The sequence below is a fragment of the Rattus norvegicus genome (genome assembly GCF_036323735.1).
Source record: "Rattus norvegicus strain BN/NHsdMcwi chromosome 3 unlocalized genomic scaffold, GRCr8 chr3_unlocalized_3, whole genome shotgun sequence".
Lineage (NCBI taxonomy): Eukaryota > Metazoa > Chordata > Mammalia > Rodentia > Muridae > Rattus > Rattus norvegicus.
The window spans coordinates 387,232-396,123 of NW_026947364.1; positions in this window are offsets into that span (position 1 = coordinate 387,232).

The following is an 8,892-nucleotide window of genomic DNA, read 5'->3' on the forward strand; positions in this document are numbered from 1 at the left end:
AGGATGGAGGATGTTAAGAAGGTCATAAATGACTTCCTTATGAAAATACAGGACAACAGAAAATACAGAAGTAAACAAGTAGAATCCCATAAAGAGGGAACAAAAAGGTACCTTAAAAACTACTGAAAAAACAACAAAACAGGAGAAGGAAATGAACAAAACCATCCAGGAGTTAAAAATGGAAATAGAAACAATAAAGAAAACACAAAGGAAGACAACCCTGGAGATGGAAAACGTAGGAAAGAGACCAGAGTCATAGATGTGAGCGTCACCAACAGGGTAAAAGAGATAGAAGATATAACCTAAGGAGCAGAAGATTCCATAGAAAACATTGACACAACTGTCAAAGATAATGGAAAACAGAAGAAGCTCCTAGCCCAAAACAGGAAATCAAGGATACAATAAGAAGATCAAACCAAGGATAACAGATATAGAAGAGAGTGAAGACTGCCAACATCAAGGGACAGTAATATCTTCAACAAAATTAAGGAAGAAAACTTCCCTAATCTGAAGAAAGAGATGCCCATAAACATACACAAAGCCTACAGAACTCCAAATAGATTGGACCAGAAAAGAAAATCCTCCCATCACATAATAGTCAAAACACACAATGCACAAAACAAATAAAAATATTAACAACAGTAAGGGAAAAGTTGAAATAACATATAATGGCAAACTAATCAGAATTACACCAGAATTCTCACCAGAGACCATGAAAGCCAGAAGATCCTGGACTGATGTCATACAGACACTAAGAGAACACAAATGCCAGCCCAGGCTACTGTATCCAGCAAAACTCTCAATTAACACAGATGGAGAAACCAAGATATTCCATGACAAAACAAAATTTACACAATATCTTTCTACATATCCAGTAATACAAAGGACATTGAAGATAAACACACAGCTAGTGTTTCACAAATTAAATTGCCATTACTTGTCGAATAAGCTTAGTTTTAAGTGGTTATAGACGGTAAGAAGCATACTTTTCCATATAGACAAAACATGTGTTTCCCAGTCTGAATCACACATTCTTAGGGGAATTCTGTTCGTTCAAAGCGGGAAAAGTTTGTAGGAAGTTGACTTTGAACATAAAAAAACATCTAGTGTTTTACAAAGTGAATTGTACTACTTGGCGATTAAGGTTAGTTTTAAGTAATTCAAGATAGTAAAAAGCATACTTTTCTATATAGACTAAAAAGCTTTTCCCAGTCTCAATGTCTCATTCTTTGGCGAATTCTGTTCGTTCCAAGAGGGAAAAGCTTGTAGGAATTGACTTTCAAGATAAACACACAGCTAGTGTTTTACAAAGTGAATTGCTGTTAGTTGGCCAATAAGCTTAGTTTTAATTGGCTGTAGAGTCTAAAAAGCTTACTTCTCTGTCATGGTTTGCCTTGGATTTCTCTCTGAATTTGTAAAATAAAGGCAAGAGTGCGAGATTTGGGCAGATGGAGGAGTCGGGAGCGAGAGGGGAAGAGGTTCAGAGAATAGGGTGAGAGACGACAGTTGGTGACAGTTGAGCCAGTAGAACCTGAGGAGGAGGGAGAGGATTGGACAGTGGAGAGTGTTGGGAGAGGAGGAATGAAGATAGGTGGGAGAGCGAGAGTTTAGAGACATGACGGGGAACTGAGAAAAAGTTAGAGGAGTCAGGGGAGGAAAAGGAAAGGAGCGAGGAGAGAGTCGTCATGGGAGAAGGAAAAGCTGGAGACCTGGCAAATAAAAGGTTCAAGGGATGAGGGATTCGGGAGCTAGGAATAGGACAGTGTAGGGTGGATCTGCCCAATCTAGACGCTGGATTGTTTTCACATTAATTGAGTTGCGTTTCCTTTGTACGGGCCGATTCTGGTTGGAGAGGAAACTGCAACAAACTGCAACATTTACGTTAGGAAGGTTGAGAACCACTCTTCCTGACCCCTCTAAGATATGCCTGTCGGTAAGAACTGGAGGTATAATCCCTTTTATTCAATCAGGCAAATCCAGAAAAATCAAAACACCACCATAAGGTTATGAAGGATAAACAGCAACTGTACCCACAGTGTCAGGACTGCTGACATCTTAGACAAACTATGTCAAAATGGAAATCACATCACACCATGACCATCCCCCTAAATGAAAAGCAGAGGAGAAAAACCAGTTCCCTGGTGGTGGCACCAAGAGAAAACCCTTGTCAGAATTGTCAGCAAGGATTTTAAAGCCTCTATTCAAGCGTCATCAATGAAAAACTTCCAAAACGAAAGGATACACTTCATCTTGGTGAGGTAATTGAATAAACAAGAGAAAATCGAATAGGAACTCACTGAATTAAAACAAACACTAAGAGTAGGAATTAAAGGCATGTCTGGGCAAGATGAACAATGAAGTGGAGTTTAGAGCAGGCAGAAGGGGCTGGGGAGACGGCTCACTGCTTAGGAACACTGGATGCTCTTGCAGAGGATCAGGGTTCAGATGATCTGATGGACTCTTTGGTCAAAATACGCACACACACACACATACACACACACAAACACAAACACACACACACACACACCCACTCACATACACACACACATACACACAAACACACACAAACACACACACTCACATACATACACATACACACACATACACACACAAACACACACAAACACACACACACACACAAACACAAACACACACACGCACAAACACACATACACACACAAACACAAACACACACACACTCACATAAACACACATACACATACACACACACAAACAAACACACACACACAGACACACACACACACACACACACACCCCATAGATATAAATTTAAAAAAAAATAAAAAAGAACAAGCCAGGTATGCCCTTTAATCCCAGCACTCAGAAGCAAGCTGATCTCTGTGAGTTCAAGGCCGACCTGGTTTATACAGTGAGTTTCAGGCCAGCCCTACCTACATAATGAAACCCAGTGTCAAAATAAAACAGAGAAGAGTGTTCTATTTATTTCTGATAATGTAGGTAACAGGGAAACTATTTCTACAGAGAAAGAACTTATTGTTGAGAGAATCAGTGGCCTGGAAGGAGACCCCAATTCTTTGTGTCACTAACTCCATCACAGCCTCTGCAGGAAGCAAGAATGGGTACAGCTAACAGGAAGCAGGACGATCATGAGTAAAGCTGTGGACACGCATCAGCCCATCAGCAACAGAAGCAGGCGGAAAACCAGCTGGGATGAGATGGCGTCACCAGCCAATGTCTCTGACTGACAGTCCCTAGTAGCAACAGGATGTTCTTTTCCTTCAAGTACCCTGGACTTTTCAGACACTCAGAAACCACAGAACAAAGTGTGGCAAATGCCTAAGAAAGGATGTCCTGTGGGACATATTTGTTTATACAGGTTTCATGTAGCCCAGGCTGGCCTCAAACACACTATGTACCCGAGGATGATTTTGAACTCCTGGTTCTCGTCCTGGTAATGGGACTATGGGCATGGATCACCACACCAGGCTGATGAGGTACTGTAGGTTGAGCCCAGAGCTGTGTGAGAGCCAAGTGAGCACTCTGTCCACTGAGCTGCATCTCCAGCCCCTCGGGATGTGTTCTGCTAATACAACAAAACTAAAGTAGAAGACTTCAATGAGAGACAACAGGAGTCTCCCAGTCCAGAAACATTAAATTACACATTCACAATAATACAGATGTCAAGAAATAATGAAACTATGTAACAGTAAGAAAAAAAGTAGAAGCTAGGAAATATACTGTCAAAATGTGTGAGACATAACTATGACGGTGCTAAGAGGAAACTTTTTTTACAACACTAATTTTTATCTACCTAATTTTAGCAACCTAATTTTTATCTACACTGGAAAGTAAGAAAATAATTAATTCAATGAAAAAATAATTGGTAAAAGGAACCCCAAAACACTAAAAATAAGAAATTAACCAAAAAAAGACAATGAAACACAATTAGTTTTCTTTTTTAAAGCAAAGAATGGTATTTCATCGTCTCAGTTAGACCTAGTTAGAAAAATATAAGGTCCATACTCTTTGGCGATTAAAAAAAAAAAGAAAGAAATTGCCGTGCTTTAGAGTTTATGCAGAACACTGAACCTGGTACCACAGACAAAAATTTAAAAATAAATATTCATCATTTAAACTCTTTTTAATGACAGTGTTTATACTCAACTTGTCTCTCCTATAATCTGTTTAATATCAGACAAGATTTCCAGGGTTGCTATATGGGGATATACAGTGTTGAAATGGAAGCTCTGCATTGTATTCCCAACACAGACTCTGGTTGAAAACATCATTGTTTTTATCACGAGGAAACTAGCACAAGATCCAAGCCCAGTCTCCCGACGCATTGTCCCATCTTAGAGCCATTTCCTCAGACAGCACTTCCCATGTGTCATATTTTTCTTCAACAATCGAAACAGACTTGTTTGCTGCACTGTTTGGTTTGCCGTGCTCCTTGGGAGATCCTGGACCATCAGACATGACAAAACTTCTCCCCCACACCCCCAAACTACAGCACTGGTATCAGCGTAGAGGAAATAGGAGAGACAGAAATGAAAAAGGAAAAAAAAATCTGTTGTTGTTTGGAGAAGAGTCATGTAAGTAGGCCAAGCTGACCTTGGACTTTCTATGTAGCCCAGGTTGGCCTTGGACTTACTATGTAGTCCAGGCTTGCCATGGACTTACTCTGTAGCCCAGGCTGGCCTTGATTTACGATATAGACCAGGCTGTCTTTGGACTTACTATGTAGTGCAGGCTGGATTTGAACTTGTGATCTTCGCGAGTATTGAGAATATAGGTATTGACTACCACACTCAGCTTTGTATCTGTTATTATAAGTTACTCAGCTCTGGCCTCTCTTTGCCATCCTCCCTCAACATCAACAAGAGCATCCATAATCACCCACTAGGATATTCCCATCCTTTAACTCATCTGTTAAGGTAAGATTTTACAGAACAGAGAGTCAGCAGGGTCCTCCTCCTTATTAGAACACATTTGTGTGGAGGGATTTGAGTGATTGTTTGAGTGAGCCAGTCATACCTTAACCTGGTTCTGATATTATGACCAAGACGGAAAAAAAAAGAATAAGAAAACAAAAGTAAAGGAGATGGGTCCAACACTGGGACTTGAACCCTAGCAGTTGAGGAGATGGCTCACAGGTCTCAGGTAAATGATGGGTAGGCTTTGTGGCCCACACAGAATCCCAGTCCAGGGAGGTAGAGATAGCGCAGATCCCCAGGGCAAGACAGCTGTCAAGACTAGTCATATTGGTGAACTCTGGGTTTGACTGAGAAATGCTGCTTCAATGAATAAGGTAGAAGAGAAAATGGATTAGTCCCTACATTATACACTGCACATGCACATATGTACACACACACACACACACACACACACACACACACACACACACAGGAACAAAACAAAAAACCTTGGACTTAAGGCATTTCCTGCACTATAGTAGCACATAGTAGGAGGTGGGGATCTAAATAAGTGTTCCTTTCCACCCCCACAAAGACCAACATACTTATGAACCCTCAGCCCTGGATCTGTACAATCTGCTGAGGACTCCCAGATGTTTAGTTTAGTCTCCTCGCTCTCTAACATATTCTGGTATTCTGTTTCAGGAATCCTGAGCTGGGGCTGAGATGACTTGAGCCTCACTCCCAGTCTTGCATCCAAGACAACATTCAGCTGCCATGTACTGATCCTTGGAATTCCCTGCCAAGGTACCCTGAATTGCATTTCTCACAAGGCCACGCCATGAAGCCAGAGAAAGTTCAGCTGTCTTACTCTGCCATTTATTAGCTTAGAGTATTGGGAAATTGGCTCGACCTTTAAACCTCACTTCCCTCATGTATAAGTGAGCAGGCGAACAATTCCAGTTCATCAGATCTACATTAGGTGTGAGTTAGAAAAACACATCAAAACGATTAGTGCCAATGTGTTTTATGAATGATAAGCAGTATTATTTATATGATTTGTAACATTGGAAATTATGGTACCTGGAACGTAACGGTTTTCATTATCTTTGCACAGAGGATGCGAAGAAAGCATCTAGGATGCAGAAATGCTTACTTTTTTGCTTTATTTCCAAGAAGCATTTCCTTCTGCTCCAATTATTTTTTTAAAACTTACTTTCCACTCCATCTCCCCTTAGGTGATTGGGTTAGAACGGGGTTTGGTGAGAGGGGTTATAAAACATGTTACAGAATATATCTACAAGATCAACTGTTGAGTTCAAATAGAGGCACCCTCCATGGACAAGCCATGCTCCCCCTGAAGCTATTGATTTCTTTTCTATTTTATTTTCATTGATTTCTTGTGATGGCTAGTCTTGGAGGAAAGAACCTCCCTCGAGGAGCTTCCTCCATCAGATTGGCCTTGACTATGTCCAGGTGGCATTTCCTTGACTGTTGACTGATGTTGGAGGGCTTGGTCTACTGCGGGCAGAACCGCCCTATGCAGGTGGGTCTGTACTCTGTAAAGGTAGTTGAATGTGAGCTCAGACGCAAGCCAGTGAGCAGTCTTTGTAGTTCCTGTTTCACAATCCTGTCTTGGTTTTCCTTGATGACGGGCTGGAACAGATAAGATGAAATAAAGATTTCCCTTCCCAAGCTGGCTTTGTTGAGTGTATTTATCGGAGCAACAGAAAAGCAAAATTAAGCAAAATCCCAGTGCCAGATGTGGGATGTCTTCCTGAAAGTTAATGACCAGCGAGATCCCAAAAGCCCTCACAACTTTACAGGTTGTTGCCATTGTTCTCCGTAGCCCTCCAGAACTTTATGGTAAGACCCTATTGCTGAGGACACTGTATCCTTTTGGTCACAGGTCACAGAAGGGTCGATCTGAAGCTGAGGTGGAAGCATCCTCTATAATGGCAAGCCTCTGTGGTTCAATGGTGCTATGTAGGCTTCCAGGGGAGAAAATCATCTACAACCTTACTCGGGGGTGAACCATTCAAGCTAAAATGTCAGCAAGATGTGCCCCTGATGTGTTAGTGGCATCGCAGTCATGGGAGTAACCAGTGGCTTTCCAATCGGACACAAGGCATATTCCACACAAGGGAATACACACCAGGTTCTGTAACTGGTCAAGAACCTATGGTTAGGATGATATAGGCCCTATAAAAGAACCTAATGCTAAATACATTGTCGAACTTCCTTCCAAACATCCACATTTCTATCTAGAGATCAGCGTTGCACTCAGCTCTCATCAGACAAGAAGCCTCTGACTACCATGGGCAGAGACGTACAACTGGACAAAGTTTTGGGAATCAGTTGTGTTGGACTGTTCAGGTGGAAATAGGACAGCTAAGTCTTCTCCTCCACAGCTCAGAGAACATCATGAAAGAGTGGGTGGAAGGAATATAAGAACCAGAAGATGGGGAAGGGGACAGCAAAAGGACATCTTTTAGATTGGACCTAGTCATTGAACTCTTAAACTGATGGTGGCTATGGTCACGGGCACAAGACTGGGCCCCTCAACCCTTCATTACAGATGGGAAAGGCCATGAAGACCCTCCCCTCCCTTGGCAATCAACATTTATTGGAGGAGGGGTTCTATCCTGCAGGCTTAGATTTTTCAAGACCTACTTTAGTAAGAGTTTTTAAACCCTTTAACCTTCCTCTAGCCCACCACCCACCAGAGGTAGTAGAAAGGAAAGGACAATAGGGCAAACAAAGGACGATGTGGACCTGCTTAGAAATAGTTCTCTGGGGCGATTTCAATCTTTATCATCAGGATATCAGTTCAGTTGACATGAATTAGCAGAGGTAGGTCGATCTACTTGCAAACACCATTCAGGAATCACCAAGGACAGTTCAACCCAGAAGAAATTGCTGAGCTCTTCCAATAGGCCTGTGTTCGAGGAGGCAGCAAGGAGCCACCGCATTGTCACCACAAGAAGTTCTCTGGGGCTTTTCTCTCTACAAAGCCATGACAAACAATGGTCAGTGAAGAAGGAAAGGTGAACCAATGCCACAGCATGGTCCATGAAGACCAGGGTCATCAAAGTCCGTTGAGCATCAGCGAAGAGTGTCAAGTCAAGCCAATGCCGTGGTGTTGCCCACTGTTGTCCAGGGTTATACTCGTACCCTTTCTAAACATCACATGCCCTTTTCCCAGGCAGCTACCAGAAACACCATGTGTTTGTTTTCAGCAAAACATCCTCTCCTAAGACAGTTGCCAGAACAACATCCATGACACAGTTGAGTCTCCAAAGAAACCAGAAATTTCTGCTCCAATCCCTTCGTCATTCCTGTACCCACAGATAAGTTGTTCTGTTGAATACCTCTGTTCTCATGTAATTAATTAAACTTAGGAATTACACGCAGAAAGGAGACATGAAATAGGAGGGGGGACTTATTCAGAATATCGGTGTCAATTGGAGAGGGAATGGCGTGAGAGAAGGGGTTGAGCGAGGGGATGACAGAGGAGGATGAGGGAGGAAGCAAGGGAGACCTGAAGGAGTGGATGGGAGAATGGGGGAGGGGGATGAGGGAGGGGAAATGGGAAGGTAAATACAGAAACGAAAGGTCTAAAACACATTATATAAGTATATGAAATTGTTAAACAAAAACATCAAAATCATCATTTTTTTTTTAAAAATAGTTTAATGTTTCTCTTTATAGAGGGTCAATCATTACACCTTAGGGTTTATTTTGTTGGATCAATTTTGTGTTTAAGGCTTTTTTTTTCCTTCAAACAATTGTCAAATGTGAAGTTTTAGTTCGCCTCAGTGCCATCCAGGGTTCTGTGTGACTGAAAAATCAAGTCAATAAACACTTTGTATTTATCATCAAAATCTCAGTGAGTTCTCTCCAGTAATTTTCCTTTTATCACACTCCACCCACAGCCCTTCTCAAAATGCTGGCTGAATTAAGTACCTGCCACTGAATGGGACACAAGTTCAAACCA